Source organism: Struthio camelus, chromosome 2 (assembly GCF_040807025.1).
Source record: "Struthio camelus isolate bStrCam1 chromosome 2, bStrCam1.hap1, whole genome shotgun sequence".
NCBI lineage: Eukaryota > Metazoa > Chordata > Aves > Struthioniformes > Struthionidae > Struthio > Struthio camelus.
Genome location: NC_090943.1, coordinates 105,087,475 through 105,113,562, shown reverse-complemented (window position 1 = coordinate 105,113,562; position 26,088 = coordinate 105,087,475). Strand labels below are relative to the sequence as shown.

The 26,088-nt window shown below is 41.5% G+C and overlaps 1 long non-coding RNA gene across 1 annotated transcript; it reads left to right on the top strand.

The window, feature by feature from the left end:
* The first annotated feature begins 21,806 nt into the window (after positions 1–21,806).
* LOC138066194 (uncharacterized) lies at positions 21,807–22,984 on the top strand. The gene is made up of 3 exons (XR_011139435.1): positions 21,807–21,897; positions 22,666–22,720; positions 22,802–22,984. It is a non-coding gene; the product is annotated as an uncharacterized lncRNA (long non-coding RNA).
* The last annotated feature ends 3,104 nt before the right edge of the window (positions 22,985–26,088 follow it).

Here is a 26,088-nt window from a genome sequence, read left to right as displayed (position 1 = left end):
TTTTACCCAAAGAAATTATGATTTATCTTTTTTTCATATAGACAGTAGCCAAGAAAACAGTAACCCTAGTAACTTCATCCAACTTAAAATTTTGCTTTTTTTCCAGCTTGAAAAAAAACCTTGACAGCATGTTGAAACACAGAAGAGGTGACTGTACTACAGAGCCCCAGGCTAAACTTTGTGGGCAAGCATTAGCTTAATCAGGGAGAGACAGATTAGGAGAGAAAAAAATTCTAATTGGATATATTTTATTCAGTAATTTCATTTTGTTTTTAGAAGAGGGTTTCAGGCAAAAAGATAATGACAGCAATTTATTCAATTTATCCAATGAAATGTTTCAGATGATATTAACAGACTGAAGCAATGTTTAAATGTGTAGTTGGATGTATAGTTTCCTATGGAGACAAACTCATTAGGTCAAGGTTACACGTCACTAGTTATTCTCCACTTGTATGCAGGCTACTGAACTGGGTTTTTACCAAAACATAGGACTTGTATAATTGATAGTGTGAACTGGCATTTCTTCAATACATTACCTCTTCCTTGGGCGAAGAGGGGAAAACAAGCTGTTGAAAACACAATAATTTCTGTGAAATTTTCAGTTTTGATGAATTTTTTTATTTAAAGAGTGTTTTGGAAAAGTTCTAAGGTTGTCAAAATGACCTACTAGGATATTTTCAGGAAAATATTTCGTTCTGAAATTTGAATTAACCTCCTTCCCATTCAAACCACCACCAAGAACAAAAATTCAAACTTGAAATGAGGAAATACAAGCATTTTGATTTATTTGAACTGTGATGGGTGTGTTGTTTGATTTCCTCCCCCTTGGCTTATCAGTTCAGAAAATTATAGGGATTTTAATTATTCTTCACATTTGGAATAGCATAATTTTTCTTAATTTTCATGAATTTTTAGCAATAAGAAAGTGATTGCCCCAGACCCCAGCAGTCAGGGTAGGAAAACTTCTGTTTCCCATTAGTAGCAAAGCAATGCATGTAAAATATGCATGTTATTGACAAAGTAGCCCATTCCGGCATGTGAACAATGTGTAGATATCTATCTATGAGCTAGGGAAGATCATACAAGGAAATTTGATGTAGTCTTATATTGACTCTCAGTTTTACAATTTTTCTTATTACATTTAGTTATTCCTATATTAGCTGAAGTGTAGTTTGACCAGTACATGGAAAGAAATAGTCTGTTCCCTCAAGGGTCGCACTATATTAACCAGTACCTCTTTTCTAGGACTTGGCAAACAGTTAGAGCTGTCTATATTTAAATGAACCAATAAAATTTTTAGATTTGCGTACCCTAATGTACATACCTCTAGTGCTTGCCCAACACCACCTTATAGCTGTATGCGCAGGTAACTCATGTAGCAGCAAATACTTCAATAATCTCAGTTTGTTCATGCAACAACTACTTATGTAGCGAATCCTGAATATTGCAGATCAGTGGTAGAACTGATCCAAAAATTCCCTTGAAATGCATGGGTGAACCCCAGCACTTTGAGTTAAACCAGTTTATAAGTAACCGTACCGGACTTCTGCAGGGTCTTCCCAGAGCAGGGTATCTTGGTGAACTGTTGTGAAACTGATATTAATGTCTCTTTCAATGTATGGTTGAAAATCTGGGGTCTTGCCGAGTAATTTTAATCTCTTGTACAGTACACTTTCACATGTTCCATTTGCAGCTGGAGCATCTGTAAGCTGCTGTGATGTTTTGAAGCACAGTGGCCAGAAAGTCATATTCACATACTGGCATTGATGCATGTGGCAGCTCATCACCATTCTGCATATGTAAATATAAAGGGATCCAGAAGTGTTTCCCAGCTGTTTTATCCAATCACACATTCCAGTTGTATGTCCAGAGAGACCCCAAGTTGCACGCTTTCACTCCTGCAGTGCCATCTGCTTGTTTCTTTAGGGGGAAATACAGGTGCATAGGCCAGAGGGGAGCAGCAGATGACTGCTTGCTTAGGGGACCACAGCTGTGGGATGCTCCATGCAGATCACCTGGTTCACAGTATCCATGCAGTGTCAACTAAAGCTGACCCTCTTGTTGCTTCCAACTGACTGCTTTTACAGTAGAAATCTTTGTTGTTACTCACTCTCCTGAGCAGAGATCCTTGTGCTTTGGTCTTCTAAATGTTACTCTTACTGGTTGTACTCCATTCCTCAAGGTTGTCCAATTTTCTCTGAACAACATCTCAAATTGACTTGAGGTGGGTGAGCCTTCTCAATTTTCCTGTTCAGCATTATGTACAGCAGTAATTTCCCCTTGTGCCAGCTCCTTAGCTGCCTTATAATTCTACTAATCCTTATTTTCTCTAGTTTTAAAAAATAAGCTCCCACATGCTATTATATCAGATGCGTTAAAGGAATCGAGACAATTTTGACATGTTTGGTAAGTCAAGAAAATCAGTTCTCAAAGAAAGATAAGGGGTTAGTTTGTTGTGGTCCCCATTTAATCAACTTGTGACATTTTATGGTATTTTCTGTATACTGCCATGTGTTTGAATACAACAGCAGTCAGACTTACAAGCCTGTAATAGCTATTAGATTTCCCCTTTTACTTTTCTTAACTGCAGGCATAATGTTTGCTGTTCTCCACTCATGTGGTATTGCTTTGTTCCTATCATAGGCACAGACTGGTAAAGGTATTTAAAAGAGAGAAAATCTAGAATAGCTCAGGTCACACAGGAATTCCTTATGTGAAATTTTAAAGTAATCAGGAGGAGTTCATTGTACAAACTCTTTACAGGATCAAGTTGAAATAAATAGTCTATCAGGCTAGTGATTGCACCAGTGTGTTCTTTTATGCAATAATAATTCTCTACACAAAGGCAGCAAGGATTTGTCCACCTAAGTTTATTTTAAAAGCATATAAAACAGAGGGACTTAAAAGTTGGGGAACATTATTAGTTTTGATCTCAGTATCTGTAGTTTGCATACTGTCAGCAAACTGGAAATAATGTACCTGCAATAGCTTACTAAGCAAACATTATTAGAAAGTATCAAATAGAAGTTAAAAAAAAGTTAAGGAGGCAAATACAAATGTATTGTAATTCATTTTCAGCGCTCAAAGATTTATGTGGAACTTACTTGGTACGGAAGTGCGAGAATGTTAATAAATAAAAACTGCGAGCAGTGTGGTGACTCAGCAAGTGGGCCATGTAGGTGCCGGGGTGGCATTCAGAGCTGCTTGGTCACAGTCTTGGCTCTGGTCATGAGAACATATACAATATTAATTAGCAGCAAAATGCAACAGGGTTGCTGCATAACTTCGATTTATTGCTTTTGTTGATACTGCAGATCAAATCAGCATTTGATTTGACGAAAGGATGTTTAACATGATGAAATTGGTTCTAATTATAAGGTGCTGAGAGAGATGATGAAAATTTGTCTGTTTTTTGCTTTTAATTTAGCTAGAGGCGTTGGAAAAGAAATCTAGAGAGTTGGAAAGAATTTCTTCAGTCACAGTAATGCTTTCCTACAATTACTTGAGAAAAATTCCTTGTCTTTTCTCAGTTTTTCAGGGCCTGCCCTAGCAGAACACAGAAGCACATATTTGACCTCAGCTATATGACAAGTCCCAATGAGATCAGAGATGCGCTTGAAAATAAGCGTACATTTATAGGTACTTTGGCTCAGTTTGAAGCTAGACAGCTCCCAGTATTAGTTAGACTTGGCATTCAGTTGTTTAAATTGTGTGTCAGGCAAACCAGTCCCCTGATCAGCTCAGTTTCTTTCAACTTCTTCTTGTTTGCCCATATTTTTTTCAAGGCAGCGATTCCTAGATAAACGTAAAATTTCCTCATGCCTAAACTGTTTGTCGTCTGTCCCATGAAGTTGTGTATCTGTATGTACTCTGTCAATTGTGCTGTGCTCTCTGTTTTTTTTTCCACTCCGAGGCTCATCATATTTTAAATGTACATCTAATTTGTTGTCCTCTCTCACTTCAAGTTCGCTGTCTACAGTTGATGCTTGTCATTTTTCTTTAGGTCTTAGGTAGCTTCCTTATGTTCAGTGTTTTCTTTGGTGAGTCTTACTTCTCTTAGTGTTTCTTCCAGGCTAGTGCCACCAATGAGTATAATAAATAGATTATTTCCTTTGCTAGGTCATAAACTGCATCTTCCCTCTTCTAGGATTCACTTCTGCAATGCCCCAAACAGTGTTTAGGAGAGCAGGTGAGCGTATGCTGTAGGCATAGGAAAAAGTTTGATCGGTTTCTGTAGGGCTGTTCTTGTGGTGAAATGAAATATCTGATTAGGTCCCTGGCAGTCTGATCTGGCAGGATCAGCACCCTACTGCTTTCAACCTCTTGCTGACCAGTAAGTGGTTGTAGAGCCTGGTGAATGGCAGCAAGGTGCTTATGCTCAGCAGCTTCAAGGCAGAATGCAGTTTTCTACTTCAGGTAGGACCTTGAGTTGTCACAGTAGTGGTGGGCTTCATACTCACGTACTCCCCATGAACTCAATACCTGTCTACTTTCTCCATGGCTCTGTACCAAGCCTCCAAGAGCAACACTTTCTGCTCAGCAGAAGCACTCTCCTAGGAGGCTCTGCAATCATGTTGAAGCAGGCCGTGTTGTGGAGGGAGGACCAGGGAGAAGGTGGGTTACTGAGCCAGATGGCAGGAAGAGAGAATGGGCTGGGGACACAGACCAGTGCAGAAAAATGTGGGGACTTTCCACCACAAAACTGGCATTTCACCAGACAATGCTTGGAGAGGATATTACTGTTTCCATTCTTGCTGTACAGTTCTTTGGTGCCCAGGTATTGCTGTACCATTTCCAGAGCTATTGCTGCAAAATAACATTCACTGTGACCCACAGTGAAGTTTAATCAGCTTTGTAAGGTATGTTTTATATCCTACTTTTAAGAATAAATAAATAGAGCATCATTTAAAGACGAGGCATTTTAAAAGACCCTCTAGCTAAGCTTATTTCAATGACCCTTCTACATATAACTTTTTTTGTGAGAAATGGCCACTGTTTTGCCAAACATTTGGTAGACTTTTTAATTAAATGAACTGGCATTTTATACAACTTTTTTAGTTAACTATTGGCAGGCATTTCTGATATTTCAAAAAGACTGATGCTGAGTAAATGCAACTGGTCTCATATATTACGGCATCCCATTTTATATGTTGCTTTTTAAGAGAATTGAACAGGAGTTAAACCCAAATAAAACAATAATGATAACATTAATGGAGCAAACTGGGACCCAAAGAATGTATATGGAATTTGGGTTGTCAGTCTAATCAAGTGCCAACTGATCTGTCCTAAATTGCATTGTGCAGGCAGTTTTGTCTTTTTTTTTTTTATACAGAGAGTTACATAATGTATGCTACTCTCACAGCTCTGTACATAATTTTGTATATTAAAATATACAACCTATTCAAAAAATAGACACATGCCGTACAAGAGAAGAAACCCATAAAGTACAAATTTGCCCCTCTGTACACCTTCTCCAGGCACCCAAATGTTATTTTCTGCTATTTATATTCCCAGCAGTTCTTGTGCTTTGCATCTTCCTAGTGTTATGTAACTTTAAAGAACATTTTTTTTGTGCAGACCGAGCAAACTGATTAAAGAGAGGTGTCTGCCCTGCAAGTAAATCATCAGGCATAGGATCCTTATAGTTCTGTACAAGTTAATACACGCCTTCCTATCTCAATAACTGGAGGCGTTTTGTAACAAAATATATTTCACATTTCATTTGGTGATACATCAAGCATAAATAGTCAGTCAGACCCTCTCTCTCTTTCTCACTTTTTTGAGGTGTATATTTGTTTGAATTCTCATGTTATTCCCATGTACTTGCAAAAATTCCCATATATTTGCAGTTTGCAAAATGGATACTAAACTACTTTTGTGTTCTGCATATGATATATATCATTATAAGGTGCTTGCTTTAAATGTCTTCTCTCTGAAAATTTCAACCTGTAGTTGATCTTGCTCAGAGCTCCAGCACTGTTATTCAAGTTTAGCTTGCAGTTTATTATAACTCTGTGATCCTTTTTTGAAGAGCTGCTAACCAATTACTCTCCATCCTATGACTGCAGAGTTGTATTTTTGTGCCAAAACCATAATACTTTGTTCTTGTCTCTACTAAATTGAATACTGTTTTGCACGGATCATTTCTCCAATTTTCCTACAGGCATACATATTAATAAGAATAAAGTGGTTCCTCTAAATCAGCCTTAACCAAGTCATTTAATGCAGGTCAGAGGTGTTATAAAATGAAATCATAGCAGTCCAAAGAAATGAACAGATGCAAATGGCAGAGAGGAGAACTGAAATTTAACAGCTAACATCATGATGGTTCAAGTTGTGAAAATAAGTGTTAGTTTTAGGAATATTATTTGTATTGTTGTACAGTTCTACAAGTAAATATAAAAAAGTCTATCATTGTACCAATAAACATAATATTAAGTCCTTTTGTGCTAATAATCCAAATAACCAGGGTTAAGTCATTTTGCAAATGAGTGGTTTCTCAATATGGCTACTATGTGTAATTATATATTTATGTAGGTGCATACTCACAAATATTTTCTTTAAGAGTGCCTTTATTCAGGTTTGTTCCATAGTTTCCATTCTTCTTTACATATAGACGTGCAAACACGCACCCAGTTGTTGGAAAAAAGTGTAAGACCCACTATGTCTCATATTCATGTCATTTCTCATTATGAAAAGTGCCTGTACATGTGTTTAAAAGTGCTGATATGACCACGGGAATGACTGTTACAGATCAGCCCAATTCAGCCTTTCTAAATACCCACATAACCATTGAGCATTTTTCATATCCTGGCTGGTTATTATCAGTACACCCAAAGTTTCTCAAAAATTTCAATTGTAAGAATTCTTTAGGCATAGGCTCAAGGAAGCTTTGCACATTTTATTTGTAAATATTTTCATGTACAGTGGGCCAGCTATAGTAAAAATATAACACAAAGAACAAACGTAAATAAGGAATGTTAGATCAACAAGGCATACTAAAGAAAACACCGATGAAATTCCTCCATCTCTTCCATCTGCCCTCTTAATTTCTCAAGTATATCTTGTCGTAAACTACCCTGATTGCGTGACTGCTGAGACACTATTAATTTCTTTTCTTTCCACAGAGCCAAAGATTTCAATGCTAGATACGGATGATATTTTCCCACAACAGCTTGTCTTCTTGCACAGAGCAAGCCATAGAACTACACAGTATAATTTCTGCATCAAGCCCAGAGTGACTTTGAAATGTAGCATCTTTTCGGAAAGAAAGCCAGTCGCAAATCTAAGCTGAAAGTGATGGCAAGTCTACTGCATCCATAGAAAAACTGTCCCAGGGTTAAATTCTGATCTGAATTTCTTTATCCTCAGCTTCAAAATATAAACTATCCTTATGCTTTTATTTTCCACACAGTAGTAGACTAAATAAAGATGTCTGCTACTGGAATTTTTTTGAAGTTTTCTTCAAGAGCTTGTTTCATCTGTTTTACCATTGTCACCCCATTTCCACAATTCTGTAACCCAAAACACTAATCTGATTTTACATGTATATCTAATCAATTAGTTTCAGTTTAAAAAAAAAAAAGATTAAAATACTGTGTGATGATCCTTGCTCCATATCCAGCCCAACTCCTGGTCAGTCAAAGCTCTTGCATCAAATTCTACTCCTCTTTTCCCAAGTAGAACAATAGCCTCTTTGGATTGAAATAGTTATTAACTCATTTTGAAGTTCTTACTTCTGGCTCCGTGTCAGAGAATATTGTCTTATAACAGTATCTGAAGTGAGCTTGGGCTGTGAGACATGGTCTTATCCTGACCCTATAAGCCACCAATACAGTCCTGTCTAGCAGGATATTACTGCAAGATTCATCTGTGTTTGTGAAGCTAAGACAAGACAGAAGCCATCAAAGCAGAAAGTCTTATTAATTAGTAATTAAATTACTATAATGAATTAAAATTAGTAGGAAGAATTCTTTAATTCTGCATTGAACCTTTCTTTTTAAGTATAGGACGATTTCCTTACAGCTGAAGCTGTAAGAAAAAGAAATCAAAATAAACATGTGTTAATTATACTCCTGGACCTGCTTACATGTCACACTATTTTTAAAATATTGCTTCATTGTTGAGGGTTAGTATACTGTAATAGCAAGTGGCAGAACATGTCCTAAGTAGGGATTTTCCATTACACGCAGCAATTACAGACAATTGACATTTGATTATAATAACCAGCAAACTTTCATGAAATAAATGACACCTGAGTATGTTTCATAACCCTTTGCCTCGCCCTACCCTGGAATGCATCTGTGCTGCGTGAAGGCAAGGAACGTTTCTGTAGATTGCAAACAGAATTATTTGAAATCAAGAGAGTGCAGAGGTTTCCAGAGATAGGCTATAATAGCTAACTCAAATGCTGTTTGTAATGCCATTTAGAAGTATTTACTCTCCTGGGGTTCTGCATATTTTGTCAGGAGCAAAGTGGTAAAGGGACTGGGCTGTCCTCCCCACCTGTGTAGGGATTATATGCTTGCATCCAAAAGTTTCTGCTTTTCCCAGGCCTGGGTCAGCAGTGCCTTGCATTTTTACCAGCTCTCTGCTTACATCAGTGAATAAAAAGTAGAGGTAGCTGCTGTCAAATTAGAATCATTTTGCACAGAAGTACAGGACTTGTGCCACGTGTGTTTAGTGCCTGTGGTTTGAGCGGCAGTGTGCAAACCTATTTGCCTGCGTGAACGAGTTCATTATGTAACTATCTACTGTACATTTCCTTGCTTAAAGACCAAGTCCAACTAAACTATGTGCGTACAAATGCTATGCCAAGAAAATTAGGTTTGCGGATGTCTCTGGACTTGAGCAGTGGTGTGTAAAGATATAGGAAAGGTATAGCTTTCCGCAAGGGTGGTAGAACTGTATTTCCATAGACAGAAAGTTTCCATTTAAAGGGCTATCTGCACACATAGATCTTTTATATATACAGTGAATAATGTGGAAGCATATTTTTCTTCATTTAAAGAAAAAAAAGAGCAATGACTGAGAAAACAGATTTGTACCTTTCTAATGCTGACTAGAGTGTGATATACTGCTATTACACTATATAGTGATACCCGTTGCCTTTCAGCACCCTCAAAATTGGTCCTCCCTTCCACGTAGCCATCTTTCTTAATAACAGTCTACCTACCTCCTGATCTTATTTCTCCTCAGAACAGGTTTTTTTCCCCTCTTGCTGCCCCCAAGCAAAGATTTTTTCCTCCCCAGTGCATTCCTTGATCTTCTACTCACCAAAACCAGTCTGGGACACTCCACTGAGTGTTGTGCCACATCTTCAGTTCTTCTCAAGACAGCGTGACTAAACTGGTGACAGAAAACTAAATAAATGTGTAAACAGATGAAAAGAGCGCAGCTGGAGTTGAGGAACTGCATCTTATCACTTCTTGCTTTCTTCCATTCTTCTGATGAGGAACAAATTCTTGCAAACGCAGAGATCCACTTGGCTGATCAGAAGCACGGAGAAAGCATGGATGGAGACTGCAAGATGTTTCAAATACTTAACTGCTGTATAGTGATGAGAATATTTTTACAATACATTGGACAATATATATTAGGTTCTTCGCAATTCTGTTGTTTCCTCCCTCTGTGAATTTTGCTATTTTTTAACACAGGCTGTTAGTTTGTAGAGTTTATTCATCTTAAATGTAAGAAACAACATAACAGTTTTGACATTTGAACTTTAGGCAACCCTTAAGAACTCTTAATTGCACAGCTTAAAAAAAAATCAAGGCCCAGCACAGAACAGATGTATAGTAATAAACTTATCTCATAATGTCAAATGATTAAACAGTGGATTCTTTTTTACATTTAAATATACAAGACTTTCCATTAAGGGGCTTTGTTGACTCTGATAACAGTTTCACAACCATTAAGTTTATTTCTACAACTATTTGTTAAAAGCTAATAAGGAAAATAATAGAAACTAATTGAAAAGCAAAGCAAACAGAGCAGAGCCTAGAATGTTTCAGTTAATAAGCAATAGAGATTGCATTGATTTCATTTTATAAACAACATTAATCCTCAATAACAATTAATGTGCAGACAGGTTGCTTGTTTAAGTTATCAGATAAGATGGCCTACTCAGGTATATATCTGGGGCAGTAATTTGAAAAGGATATGAGGATTCAAGAAGCTATTGATCTCATCCATCATAAGCTTGTGTCATGAGAAATGCTCTTGGCAAGATGCAGCACTTCCGTTTTAACATTTTAGAAACCATTGCTGCTCAAAGAGCAGCGCAGAAATTCCTACTGCTGGAAAACTTGTCAAGCCTGAACAAAAACTTTAAAGTTTCAAAAAAAGCTTTATCCCAAACTAAGGAAATGACTGAATTGAAGTGGTCAGGTGGTGTCCATTCCTATTGCACAGACAGAGAGCGGGAGTGCTTGCATCCTCAAGTAAAGCTGAATTTAGATTCAAGGCTATGGGAAGGTTTGATCCTGGGTATCATCTGCTGACAGAAAACTGCAAAAGCTGTTCCTGAAACACGTCTGCTCTTAACTCAGGAGTGGAGCATTACCCCCTTCCAACTAGTAGCTTAGAACTGAAAGGGAGGCTGGAAAATGATGAAGCGAATGCAAGTCTCCACCCTGGAAATCCAAACCAAGGCTTTTTTCATGTTGTATAGAAGACACTAATGCAATTTTCACAGCTCTGGTGTTGACATGTATTGCTTGCAATTACTCTATGACACTGTATGCTAGGTGGTGACTGAAAGCCTCTTGAGGTATATTGATGTAGCTCGCTGGGGAGATGCTCCACTTTGTTTAGCAGGTGGTGTAACAATGGCCAGAAGAGCAGCAGTACAGACACAGCATGGCCTGGCTGCCCTCTTTTAGTTTCATGAGAAGTCCAGAGACTTTTCCGGGTTGCAAGCCTGTGCTGAAGATCATGCTATCCCCCCACAGTTGCTGCTGGTTCCTATGCAAGGCTGCTGAGAGAGAGCTAGGTAGATGTGTTGTGCTGCGGTTGTATGTTCAGTTGTAGTGCGGACATAAAGATGGAGCTATGAAGCTACAGATCAGGCAGGCATGGTCTGAAGGCCTCTGGCATAGTCAGAGTAGTTAGCACCTTAGCACTTGCCTTACGCCTAAGCCTCATGTGGGTTCATGAGCAACCTGCTTTTTCTGTTTCATTATCTGCAGGACCTGGTCCAGTGGGTTTGCTATGAAAAATTTACTGTGAAAATGCCTAATGTGCCACAGTCTACACACAGCTTGGTGTGGCAAGGTATCCTTGTAGCCATGTGTTTAGTGCAGTAACCCATGATACAAAAGTGGGTGTTTGGGCTCAGTTTTCTCCGTTGCCACAAGGAACACTGAAGTTGCACGTTGTTCTGTCAGCAGTGGTGTGACTTATTGTTCTTCTGCTGGAACTGTGCTGATTTGCAGGGATTAGTTCAACATACATTAGATGAGAAAGGAAGATAGAGAATCTGGGTGTGCTTCTGCCATCTAATGTTTAGGCACTTGCATAGGAAGAAGACGCTTTGGTGTCAGTACCTGATTGACTAAACAGGCAATATGAAACTGGGAAATAGGCAGTAGACAAGGTCTGACACTCTAGTTTCCTCCATTTAACTGAGCGTCCTAGAGACTAAACTCTCTCTGGCACGGAAAATACCTGATTATTCCAAGTGGTGTGGAATAGCTTCCACAGGAAAGGAACACATTAATCCCAAACTGCTCTTTAAGGAAAATTGATTCAAATTCTTTTGTTATGAGGAGAAAAATGAAGCCCATTCTCCTATGGATGTGGGTGAGGTCTCTGGTGCTGAGCCAGGCAGATAAAACAAGAGTAACTTCCTCCATCTGTGCTTTGAGAAAAATGGAATGTAGTCCTACCTCAGGTTTTAATGGAGTCTGACTGTATAGCATAGGGTTTTGAAGCTCATGTAGGGTGTCAAAAGCCCTAGGAAAGGATAGGATTTCAGACGTGGTCTTCTCAACAGCCTTTGCTGTTCTGTAGAAACCCTAGTCTGTGAAAAGAATGTTTGGGCAATCTCACCTTAAACCGGAAAAGGCCAGGAGCTTCAGGAGCTGCCCTGAGAAGGTCTGCTTGAGGGGAATGCCTTTTTCTCCTTTCTGAACTGAAATGATGTCCTGTGCAAATGAACGCTGAGAACAAACGCAGGACTGCGGTAGTGAAGTATAATGTAGAACGGCTGTGTTAGAAGCTTGTAATTTGATATTCTTTGTTCAAGACAAATGCGTTCCCATGTATTCAGATCAAATTTTAAAATAGAGCATTACACTGCACTATATTTTTGCATATATTCTCTTTCCTATTTGGATAATATGTATTATCAATTAAAGATAACAATACAGATTGTTGGAATCATCAGATCAGTAAGAGAGAAGCTAGCAAACTGACATAAATGGAAACATTTGCTGCAAGCACATATCTGTTTATTATAAAATCGCCTGGGTTTAGGAGAGCAGACCAGAAAAGATGGTAACAAAAAGGAACCAACAAAACTGTCTGTTTTAAGGCAGAAGCTTGCAGTTTCCCCAGGTAAAAATTTCCTGTTAACTTTTGCAGTCCTTGGAGAGTAGCCGACTGTCATCAATTCCTAGTCAATATTTGTGTAATGCTCTTTGGCAAGTCACGCCATTTGCTGTTTACTCGATCAATGCATAATAGGCCAATGACTCAATATTATAAAACTCAATGACCTGTGAAACTTCAACATTTACATTTCTGTTAAAAATCTCAAATAGTTTTTTATTAGTAGGAACTCAAGCTAAAATGCCAATCAGATAAGCACTATGACAATTATTAGCTATTTTCTTAGTCACATTGAGACATATTCTAGCGCTCTTTCTTAGACCAAATAATATGAAATAAATGAAACTACTCATAGGGAAAGATAAAATTAATCATACATTAGTGAGATTAGAAGATGTGGAGATTAGACTCTGTCCCGGGCAGCACCAAAACCCTATCTATCTGACTTTTCATGTCAGCTTACTATGGCATGTTGCAGTGATTGTACCAATATGGGCATAAAATGTTCTCTATCTTAAAGTACTGGTTAGATGTTTCACAGGATCTCTCTAGATGGACAACAATTAGTTGTCTGATTATCAATGTCTATATGGTTTTGCAATGTTAAGAATGGTAAATATATTATGAACTGAAATCCTGACCCCACTGAAATCAAAGACTCCCTTTCATTTACAGCCTCCTGAAACGTTCAAGTTGCAGCTTGTTGCCGATACTCAAACCGGCTTCTGGCAGCATAAAACATCTTTTACCATGACTTAAACTATAGCTACATGAGTAGCTAGTGCAGTCTCAATACTAGTCAGATCCTACTTTCCCTTCCATTGCCAAATAAATCACTGTGTTGCTCATGTCAGGTAAAACCGTTGTGAATTAATGAGCATGGCTGAAAGAGAGGACCAGGGCTGTTGCGGTTCAGTTGGGTGTTTACTCAGGCACCATGTCTCCATGCAGAGGCGCCAGCTTCTGCAACTGCATTTCTGTTGATAGGGCACTCCCAGTATGTTTCACTGCAAAGTCAAACCTGGCAATGTAAACTGCTACTGTAGGTGGCTTACATGGTTTAAAGTTACATGTCTGACTGTCCTGAAAGCATTAAAAAAGCTCAGACAGGTTGCTATGTCTGAGAGGCAATTCAGGAATTTGGTCCTTACAGTGCTCTAATTAACATTCAGTGGTGGATGGTGTGGGCACTTAAGTTCATTTCAGTGCAAAATCAAATGGGTGAAGTTAAACTATTTATTCCTGAACGCAGTTTGAAGACGCCTGAGAGTGCTTATACCAGCTGGTCTGCCTTGCATCTGTCACAGATAACCACCTCTAAGCTCAGGGACAAGTACAACAATGTTGTGAGTGTTGTACATCAAACATGAATGCTGGTTTGACCTACTGGCTCTGGGTAGAAAGTTCTGGTACCTTAACTGTATGGATATTCTGTTAATATAGCAGAATTGCATGCTAGAGATGTAAATCTGTCCTAAGAAAACAGATTTGGGCAAATACAGACATTATCACATATATCTTTTTTTCCTCATTTTTTAAAATACATAATCTTCAAGAATGGTCAAGAAGCTAAATCATAGACATGTTTACTAGAGCAACCGTTTTGACTAAATATCCTTATTTATTTTTTTCTATTGAGAAAATGCTCAGCAATCTATCAAGGTTAGGTTCAGTTGAGAAGGGAAAGGTATTACTAAGAACAAGGAGCTCTTAGTAATAATCTGATCTAGTTAATAGTAAGTGCTGATATAAGAGCCTTTGAGGCTCTTGGAAGATTCAAGGAAAGAGAAAGGTAGCAGAAGATGTGATACATGATAAGAGAAGCTCCCTGCTGGCCAAATGAGCTGTTTCCAGGCCAGGGAAACAGAACTTGTGAGCAGTAGCTACAGTCCTTCAGAAGGCAGGGTCTGAATTTGTAAGCTTTGACTGCTGCACCAAACACTATGAGGTGTATTCCTCCAGTGAAAGACTAGTGATGTGCAGCCAGTCAGAAATGCTCACATTTTGCATTTGGAGTAGCTCCTGTATGCTTCTCAAAAGCATTTGTGGAACAGGAGTAGTAGTAGGTGAGGCATTTCAAATAACACACACAGGAGGGGAAAAATATCTGGTTGCAGACACAAGAAGAAAGATAAGATTTATCAGACTATCCCCGTATCTCCAAAGAGTTTTTCTGACAATTTTAGCTGATTCTGACCATGCTGGCCGTGGTATGGCACTTCTGTTCCAGCAGTGCTTTGTGTCCCTCCCTTAGCACAATGGTCTCTGTTTATCTTGCCCAGTATGAATGCGCTGTAATCATACGTGTATATGTAAGTACAGGTTGTTACATGCACTACCTACCTAAAGCAACTAGGAGCAACTGTTGGGTCACTATTTGCATGAAGAATGCGTGTGGGTTTATCTTTATGCAAAAGGCACCAGACACACCTGCTAGAACAAACGAAACATTTCTAGAAAAAACAAACCTGCCTTTTGCTTTAGTGAATATCTTCAGTCTTTTCTCTTACGTATTGCACCATTTCACCAAACTTGGAACATCCATACTGGCTCGGGAAAGTTTGTGATTCATGTGAACCTTGAAGCAAATGCTCAGGAAACAAATTAAATCAGAAACAATGTGAGGAAAGGCTACAGGGGAGAGAACACATCTAGCAAGGGAAACCTGAGGGTATGTCAACAGAGTACAATGCTGAGCAGAGCCAGCCAATATTTCTGAGCCGCACTGAACAGCTGGACACAGCTACATTAGGCAACATCTTTTACTACCTCTGTACCACCAGTGCTTGCTTGTCAGAGCTGGGCGATAGTGCAGCTCGGTACTGTTAGAGCAGTTCTATCCTTCTTGCAGGGCGCTTGCACCAGTGTTATCCTGCCACTTCTTTCTTTTAGGACAGGTCAATATTATTTTTGATAGGGAGGGAGGCATTCAGGCTCCTTGTGAAATCAGACTCATGTCAGGGAGAAGCAGCTGCCTCCTCTCCCACTCTCTCCCAGGGCGGCCTCAGCAGGAGTCCCTGCCAAGCTCATCCCCTGCTAGGCTCAAGGGCAGCCTGCAGCTCCTCAGCCCCATCATGTTGCACTCAGAAATATGCCCAGCTTTTCTTCCCTCACTTCATACTATGGAGAGGGGTTGTTCAGCTCTGGGAATGAAAGCATGCTTTGGATGCTAAAGTTCAATTTCCCCTGCCTACCTTTTGTTTATTCTGTTTGCACCACAGTAAATGAAGCCTCACCCACAGCTAACTCCATTTAGAAAATCTGCCAGGCCTTAAGGCCTTAAAAAAAAAAAACTCTGTTAATTGTGTTATACTGAATAATGAAATTGGAGCTATCGATCATATATATATGTATAAATACTTAATAGGGTAGCGCTCTTGGGAATAAGCAACGGAAAAGCCTTGCAGTACAGAAGGCAAACGACAAATGTTCATTCTCCTCATTATTTGAAGTGCATGAACAAGCAACTACATGGACATTGAAATAACAGTGACTATGAAATAAAAGGAATAGTGAAGCATGGAATGCCAGTTTAGGATAAGGTGCAGTAAGTAGCAGTGCACTACGGTAATAAAAAAGGAATAGAAAGAGTTCTAGTTTCCATTACTGCTCAGTGCGTTTTGTTAGGCACTGCATTTGCTGTGAATGGATGAAGAGGGTCTAATAATGGACAGGATCAATAATAGGAAATTTACCTTCTGATGTTTCTCATCACCACTGCAAGAACTTGCTTCGTACAGTATCTGCACAGACAATTCTGAAATCTGCTTTCAGTGTCATGAGACATACACCTACAGAGCTCTGAACATTGTTACAGGAGTCTCATATTTCTCAGCCAGTGGACTAATGATGCGTCACTTTCTGTCAATTTCCACACCTGGATAACATGTCATCTACCTAAGCACACTAAGGCTTGTTTTGGCTCCTCCTCTCCAAATCTTAAACTGGATTAGTGCTCAGGTCTTTGACGGAGAAGGAAAGACTTGAGCGGTAGTTTCTTCATCTCTCTCTGAACTCAGACGTCATTGTGAACCTGGTTAATCTGTGCTATCAGATAAGGTGGCTTTTTGCTAATGTCAGTGAAAGAGAAAAGAAGTAAATGCCTTTTTCATCAGGCTTATAAACTGCAAAGGAAAGGGAGGATGATGCTACCAGGGTAAATGAAAGAATGATGTGCATATATGCATACAACTACTTAAAATATGCATGCATTCTGTGAAATGTATTTAATGAAATCCCACTACAGCTTCCCAGGAGTATTGCTGAGTGAATGAATGAGTAGGCAGGGAAGCCAGTTAGTCATATGAATCTTTTTCAAGCCACTCCGCCGAGGTCAGCAACTTTACATTTTTTGACCAGTGGAGTGATCTCTGAAGTGAATTTGACCTACTATTCTATTTTAAAAACCAAGACTTTGGTCTTGCAAAGATTAGCACACCTGCTTCTGGTCAAACATGTAAGTAATCTTCAGGAATTCAGCATGATTCTTTGCATACTTAAAGTTCTCCATCACTGCCAATGTGTATACTTGCAGAAAAACATATTACATTTGAAAAAAAAATGAGCTAATCAGCTGAATATGAGCCTTCTTGTCTGAAAGTCAATGTCATCTGTTCAGGAATGGTTCGAAAATTCTACTGAAAAACTGAGACAGCAGCAAAAGTAAACGAGCGTCAGAAACACGGAGTGCTACAAAAAATCTAAAGGAATGGATCAAAGTAGAGCTATCCAGTGATACAGACTGACAAATCATGTTCTTTTTAGCCTCTTTATCAGTTGCAAGAAAGGACATCTCCATTATAGTATTTACATTTCGTACCTCTAGCTTAGATTTTTATGTATGAACAAAATTCACAATGAGTGTTATTTAACACTCATCACCCCTTATCTTAAAATTAGCCCTATAATCACTACAGGTTTCCTCTGCACTTGGGAAGCTTGTAATGGTGCTAGGAAGTGCTGATCCAGTAATATCCTCTGTTCAGACTGCAAATATCATCTTAGCTTTGATTGTAAAGGAAATGAAGGATTACACTGGTCCATCTTTTCAGATGTATCACGAATGTGGTGGTTTACTGTATTTTTAACTACTCCAATTTTCTTAGGCATATGTTACACAGTCTACAGAATTGTGTAACACAAAAGAGTTTTTACAGAAAATGGGTTATAGAAAATGAATTTTAATAGCAATTAGTTATTTTTTCTTTGTGGCCATATTTCTTTTTGGCATAATCAGCCTAATTTGCTAATAATATGGTAGCTGCTGTTTCCTGCCTATGATTTTTGGTGACCAGCCAATGCAGTCATCTTCTCCTATCCTACCACTTGATAAAAGAATCCCTTTCTTCAACTCCCCACGTCTCCTCTCCAAGTTATAGACTCCTACTGTGTTCAAATGGGAACTTGTGCAACACTGTCCGAGGAAAGGGAAAATCCCCATATGTATATAGAGAGAGTTCCAGAAGTACTTTTTCAAAGATGCTCTCAGAAAGGGACTTATTCTTAATGCAGATCACATAGGTTAAAATCAACTTCTTTTTTAGGCCTAATTACATCCCTTGTATAAGTGGAGCCAGCTGTTTCCCCCCCTCCCCCCAGCTTCTTCAGTTCCTAGAAGGTTACTCTAGCTCCAGGCCTATCAGGTTACTGTTGCCAAGGAGTTTACAGCTGTACTTAGAGAGGATAATCTACTGTCAGTCATCTCATCTGTATGATCACATGTAAACTCTGTTTCTTCAGGATTACGGGCTTTTTTTGCCCTCTCTTACATGCTGCCCTCTGTGATTTGGATGGTCTTGAAAGAAGGAAGTTACTGAGGCACCCAGGACAACAGCTCATGCCCGATAAATGCACCCACAGCTTAGCTGTGGCAGTGACCATGTGCGGAGACCCTTTCTTCTGGTCGTGAGCCATCATCCATGTAAAGAGCATCCTTCTGAATTGCAGTGTGTTTAGAGGACTGAAATGCATCTCATATTGCAGTTTTTTACTATGCCAGCCATGTTGGAGGGCTTATTTTGAGCTGTTGCAGGAGACCTCTTTTTTTTCTATTCAGCAGAAAGCGTTTAGGCAATCTGAAGAACTCTTGTCTCCCTTCCTCCATTTGAGCTCAAGTCTTCAATTAGACGTAATTGAAAAAGGTGGAGTAAATGGCAGGTGCCTGCCTCTTCGGAAGCCATAATTATGAGTAGCTTGCAGACTTGGAATTTTGATGACTGAATAAATAAAGACAGATGCGTTTGTGTGCACACTGGCAGCGGTTTTGACAAGATGACACAGGGATATTTGCAGCTCTGTGCTCTGTAGAGTAAAGGCAAAAGTGAGGAGTTTAGGCTTCTTTCCCACTTTTATTTGCAAAATGAGCATCCTTTCTCTTCATGTCATTATATGAGGTGAATTTCTAACATGCCTATGAAATATAATATCAACTGCAGTTGAGGCTTTGGCATTTGTTTGTGCTAGCCATAGAATTTTTTTCCAACATATTTAATAAGAAGACTTCTCTTATATTTCTATTTCTATTTTTACTCTTCTCATTTTTTCTCAGCCTTGTACAGGTGAGGGATGACCCTGAATCTGGGTAGAATTTGGGATGTGCTGCCAAGTAATCCTGTCTCCTAATATCAAAGGAATACCACAAAGAAGGCCATGAAAAAGACTCCTGATTCCTTTAAAAGTTCAGTCATACCCATGTTGCTATGTGGCATCTTTATGAAAAGTGAAAAAAAAAAACCAACGTCAGCAGAGAGCATTGCTTGGAACAGAGTAATAGAATGTTTGGGTAACCAAGTTCTTTACAAGGTCTTTGTGTTTCCTCTGCCATGGCTTGCAGGTAGCGATGCTGGGGACAAGGCAGGTCTCAATAACAAATCAAATGAGAAAAAGCTGTTATCTAATCTATGGCATAACAAAATACTGATGCATCTAAGACATTAGCTGTCTTCTCCTCATATATTGTTAACTTGCCATGATTATTTTATCTAATACCAAAAAATGTTCTCAGAGTACTGTTTGGTCAGCAGCCATCTGTGTTTCTATTATCTTGTATGTTCAAGATTCATACACCTTATTTTTATGCTCCATTCTGTGTGTGCAATCATGACATGGTCACTGTTGAAAATGACTCACCTTTTTTAAATTTACCGAGGTCCTTGGAGAATACTACTTGGTGTATTTTTAACACACTTACCAAGCTTAGTTCAAGAATGGTGTGTTAGTTTAAGATAATTTCTTATCTTTTATGTAACACAGAATTTGTACACAGTTAGACTTTGGTAGACCTCGTCCGACCCAGTTCTTCCTGTGTGGAAGGAATTCTAAATTACTCCATCTTACAACTTTATTCTGTTTTGCTGATATGTAAGCTTAAGTAGCCAACATATAAATTAAAATAGCTAGAGTGATGATTATAGAAGTTTTGACAGTATACATAGGGCTAGGAGATTGACATAAGGAGCGGTAATGTAAGAAAGTCTTTATTTTCTTGACACTTGGTCTCTGTTGTTGTAAATGAAATTTCTCAGGAACAGTATCTGTGAAAACTTATAGAAAGGATGCTTAGGGAACAGCTTTACTCATCTATTTATCCTGCCCAAAAATCAATAGTCACGGATATCCTTTCATTGCTCCCTAAGGAAGAACAGAGGAAAAGAAAACATCTAAACTGAAGGCAAAATATCTAAGCAGATAATGAATGAGAAATGAGTAGAAACAGCTTGAAACAGTATATTTCTTCCTATGTTAGATTATTATAGTTTTTTGAACTGCTATTTTTTTAACTCAGCTATTCCCCATTAGCTCACAGTTCCTTTATGTTTCCCCCCTATATTCTGCTCATTGGAATAATTTATTTCTGTAGCTGAGTGTCCATTATGTTGTGTAGTGAGGCCCTCCAGATTGAAAATGTTTTCATTCTTCTCTCTCCTTCAACTAGAAGAAAAGCTCTGGTCTGTGAGACATCTGCTTTCTAATCATTGGACCCACTATTCTGTGCTTCTTTGTTGTGTTTTATAGACCTGCAAAGTCACATCTGCCTTTACACACTTGTACGATGTACATTGTTTGCTTCAACAAAGCTATTTTGACTTATGTCTTGTTTCTACCACAGATCTGGCATGATTTCTCAAACAACTTGCTTGTGCCCAGGAACTGCACTGGTTTTACACTGAAGGCAGAAGTTGCTGAAGTATATCAACACGATGAGGTTTATTGGTGCAGAAATAATTCACTTCTGCCTCTGTTGGTTCTGTCTTCGAGTTCTAATGTATTCTTTTGTCTTTACTCATTACAGTAAAAGCTAGTGTTGCAATGTTCAATGACTGTAACATAGATCAGTACTGTGAGAGCCCAGTTTAGTTTTAGTGTTCTTTTTAGATGATAACATAGCTGCCCATTGCATATATTGTGGAATAGTAATCTAGAAGATGGGAGCATGTGCTTACATTTCCGCTTGTGGTACTAACTCTTGATTACAGCCCTCCCTCTGCTGTGAGCATTATAGCTAATGCTTGGCATTGAATTTTTAGGTAGAAAATTAGCAACAGGTGTTGTTAATAAAAATAAATTACATTTGCTATCTAAGATCATCCTGCTGCCTTGACTAGTGTGAAGCAACTCCTAGAAGCTCATCGCCAGTGGAGCTCTCACTACGAATATGATTATGCTACATAGTAGCAAAGTGGCATTTTTACCTGCATAATTATTTCCTACTTCTGTTCCTTGTAAGAAAATAAATGAAGGCAAAAATTCCAACTGGCAAAAAAGCTACTCCTGTGTCACAGAGCTGGTAGTGAAGCTGTTTTTGTCACTGGAAGTATTACTTCCCAACCCTCATTACAGAATCACAGAATCGTTTAGGTTGGAAAGGACCTCTGGAGATCATCTAGTCCAACCTCCCTGCTCAAGCAGGGTCACCTAGAGCATATTGCCCAGGATCACATCCAGACGGGTTTTGAATATCTCCAGGGAAGGAGACTCCACCACCCCTCTGGGCAACCTGTTCCAATGCTCTGTCACCCTCACAGTGAAGAAGTTTTTTCTCAGGTTCAGATGGAACTTCCTGTGGTTCAGTTTCTGCCCATTGCCTCTTGTCCTGTTGCTGGGCACCACGGAGAAGAGGCTGGCCTCATCCTCTTGACACTCCCCCTTCAGATACTTGTACACGTTGATGAGATCCCCTCTCAATCTTCTCTTCTCCAGGCTGAACAGGCCCAGCTCTTGCAATCTTTCTTCACAGGAGAGATGCTCCAGCCCTCTAATCATCTTGGTAGCCCTCCGCTGGACTCTCTCCAGGAGTGCCATGTCTCTCTTGTACTGGGGAGCCCAGAACTGGACACAGTACTCCAGGTGAGGCCTCACCAGGGCTGAATAGAGGGGCAGGATCACCTCCCTCAACCTGCTGGCAACACTCTGCCTAATGCACCCTAGGATCCCATTGGCCTTCTTGGCCACAAGGGCACACTGCTGGCTCATGTTTAACTTGTTGTCCACCAGCACTCCCAGGTCCTTCTCGGCAGAGCTGCTTTCCAACAGGTCAGTCCCCAGCCTGTCCTGGTGCATGGGATTATTCCTGCCTAGGTGCAGGACCTTGCACTTGCCTTTGTTGAACTTCATGAGGTTCCTCTCCGCCCACCTCTCCAGCCTGTCCAGGTCCCTCTGAATGGCAGCACAGTCTTCTGGTGTGTCAGCCACTCCCCCCAGTTTAGTATCATCAGCAAACTTGCTGAGGGTGCACTCTGTCCCTTCCTCCAGGTCATTGATGAATATATTGAACAAGACTGGGCCCAGGACTGACCCCTGGGGGACACCACTAGCCACAGGCCTCCAACTTGACTCTGCGCCATTCACCACAACCCTCTGAGCTCGGCCATCCAGCCAGTTCTCAAGCCACCTCACCGTCCACTCATCTAGCCCACACTTCCTGAGCTTACCTAGGAGGATGTGATGGGAGACAGTGTCAAAAGCCTTGCTGAAGTCCAGAAAGACAACATCCACTGCTCTGCCCTCATCTACCCAGCCAGTCATTCTGTCATAGAAGGCTATCAGATTGGTCAAGCATGATTTCCCTTTGGTGAATCCATGCTGACTACTCCTGATCACCTTCTTGTCCTCCAGATGCTTAGTGATGACCTCCAGGATGAGCTGTTCCATCACCTTTCCCGGGATGGAGGTGAGGCTGACAGGCCTGTAGTTTCCTGGCTCCTCCTTCTTGCCCTTTTTGAAGACTGGCATGACATTGGCTTTCTTCCAGTCCTCAGGCACCTCTCCTGATCTCCAGGACCTTTCAAAGATGATGGAGAGAGGCCTAGCGATAACATCCGCCAGCTCCCTCAGCACTCGTGGGTGCATCCCATCGGGGCCCATGGATTTGTGGATGTCAAGTTTGGACAAAAGATCTCTAACCCGATCCTCCTCAACCAAGGGAGAGTCTTCCTTTCTCCAGCCTTCCTCTCTTGTCTCCAAGGTCTGGAATTCCTCAGGACTGGCCTTAGCAGTGAAGACAGAAGCAAAGAAGGCATTCAATAACTCTGCCTTCTCTGTATCCTTTGTCACCAGGGCACCCGCCCCTTTCAGCAGCGGGCCCACGTTTTCCCTAGTCTTCCTTTTGCTATTGATGTATTTGAAGAAGGCCTTCTTGTTGTCCTTGACATCCCTTGCCAGATTTAATTCCAAATGAGCCTTAGCCTTCCTTGTCGCATCCCTGCACGCTCTGACAACGTCCCTGTATTCCTCCCAAGTGGCCTGTCCCCTTTTCCACATTCTGTACACTTCCTTCTTCTGCTGGAGTTTGGCCAGGAGTTCCTTGCTCATCCATGCAGGTCTCCTGCCCGCTTTGCTGAACTTCTTCCTCAGAGATATGCACTGATCCTGAGCCTGGAGGAAGTGACGCTTGAATATTAACCAGCTCTCTTGGACCCCTCTTCCTTCTAGGGCCCTACCCCAGGAGATTCCCCTAAGTAGGTCCCTGAAGAGGCCAAAGTCAGCTCTCCTGAAGTCCAGCGTTGCAATCCTACTCATTGCCCTGCTCCCTCCTCGCAGGATCCTGAACTCCACCATCTCATGGTCACTGCAGCCAAGGCTGCCCCCAACCTTCACATCTCCAACTAGACCTTCTTTGTTCGTTAGTACAAGGTCTAGCATTGCACCTCTCCTCGTTGGCGTCTCCACCACCTGGGTCAAGAAATTATCATCAATGCTCTGCAGGAACCTCTTTGACTGTTTGTGCCTAGCTGTGCTGTCTTCCCAACAGATGTCAGGGTGGTTGAAGTCTCCCATGAGAACCAGGGCCTGTGATCGTGAGGCTTCTTCCAGCTGTCTGTAGAAGGCCTCATCGACGACTTCCTCCTGATCAGGTGGCCTGTAGTAAACCCCCACAACAGTGTCACCCATGTTACCTTGCCCTTTAATCCTTACCCATAGGCTCTCAACTTGCTCTTCATCCACCCCGAGGCAGAGCTCCATACATTCTAGTTGCTCCCTCACATAAAGAGCAACTCCACCCCCTCGCCTTCCTGGCCTGTCTTTCCTAAAAAGCACATAGCCATCCATGACAGCATCCCAGTCATGTGAACTATCCCACCATGTCTCTGTCACTGCAATGAGATCATGGCCCTGCGACCGCACACAGATCTCTAACTCTTCCTGCTTATTCCCCATGCTGCGTGCATTGGTATACAGGCATTTGAGAGAGCCAGTCAAGCACACAGGCTTCCCAGAAGAGGTGCAAGAGGATCCTCCATAGCCATGTTGCATGCTGTCTCCCCTGGTTGTATGCACCCGCTGGAGGCATCCTGACTTGAACGGTGTTTTACTGACTCCCCTGCCACTATACCACTCCCCTTCCCCCATCTTGCCTAGTTTAAAGCCCTCCTTACCAGGCTGGCCAATCTGTTGGCAAAGACGCGCGTGCCCCGCTTGGTAAGGTGGATCCCGTCTCTCCCCATCAGCTGTTGATCTTCAAACAGGGTCCCATGGTCATAGAAACCAAAGCCCTGTTGCCAACACCAGCAGCGCAGCCAGCTGTTAACTTGGAAAATTCGTCTACTCCTCCTCCTGTCCTTTCCCCTCACAGGCAAGATTGAGGAGAAAACGACCTGGGCTCCCAGACCCTTCACCACCATTCCCAGAGCTCTGAAGTCCCGTTTGATGGTTTCCAGTTTGCCTTTCATGTCATTAGCACCCACATGGAAGATCAGCAGAGGGTAGTAGTCTGATGCATGGACAAGCCTTGGCAGTCTTTCCATGACATCTCTTATTCGAGCCCCTGGCAGGCAGCAAACCTCTCTGGACAAGAGATCAGGTCGGCAGATAGGTGCCTCTGTCCCCTGCAGCAGGGAGTCACCCACAACAATCACTCGCCGTTTCTTCCGGGGGTTCCTGCACGGCACAGGGTCTGCCAGGCCAGTTGCCTCCCTTGGAGCCATGCCCAGCTCCTCCTCGGCTTGGAGGGCGCTAAACTTGTTCTTCAAGGGTAAGTCTTGAGGAGGAGCAAGAGCCTTTCTCCTTCTGCGAGAGGTCACCAGCTTCCAGCCCTCTTCAACAGCGTTATGATGCACCTTTACACACGGTGCTGAGCCCTCTGACACCTCCGCTGCAGTCGGGGCAGGGGACTCCCGGAGCTGAACAATCTCCGAGAACACCCTGTCAATCTCCCGCTCATCCTCTCGGATGCTACGCAGCCTACTAACCTCCTCCTGTAACTCCTTTATCTGGTGACGCAATTGGTCAACCACAGCACACCTCACACAGGAGAGCTGACTGTCAGCCCAGGCCTCGCGGAGAGGCCCCAGGCACTGCCTGCAGCCTGACACCTGCAGAGCTGCATCTGCTGTCTGAGGGTCTGTCTGGGTTGAGGCCTCAGACACAGCCAATGCAGCACCTCCCGCAGCCACTGGGGAACGTGCTCTGCGGCGTGTCATGACCATGCCTGGGGAAGGACACACCACTGTGTAAAATGGAGAGATGCCTTCTTTGCCTTCTGGCGCCCTTCTGCGCGAACTGCTGCGCAAACTGCTGCGTCTGTTCGCTGCCTCTGTTGCGCAAACTGCTGCGTCTGTTCGCTGCCTCTGTTGCGCAAACTGCTGCGTCTGTTCACTGCCTCTGTTGGCTGCGCTCTGGGAGCTGCGCTCTAGGCCTGGCTCTTATATAGGCCTCTGCCTAGCAGTGACTCACAAGGGTGCTTGACCCACCCAATCAGGAGCCACCTGAAACAAAAGCCCCAACTCCCTCTGACCAGGGCAGCCCAGAGAGCTCGTTAGCAGCAGCCCCACCTAGCTAGAACTTCCCAGGAGAAGTTAAGTCAAGGTCCCCTGCAGTAGTCCTTGCCTCGCTCTCCCTTCCTGCTAGCAGCAAGCACCGTCTAGTTCCTCGGGGGTCCCCAGAAAGTCTCCACAACTTCCAACAAGGCCCACAAAAGGCCCAGGCAGAGCCCAGACACTGCTGCGCAAACTGCTGCGTCTGTTCGCTGCCTCTGTTGGCATTGCTACCAGGATGTCAGTTAAGCATGTCATATAATGCAGGTCTGAATCAAGAACAGCT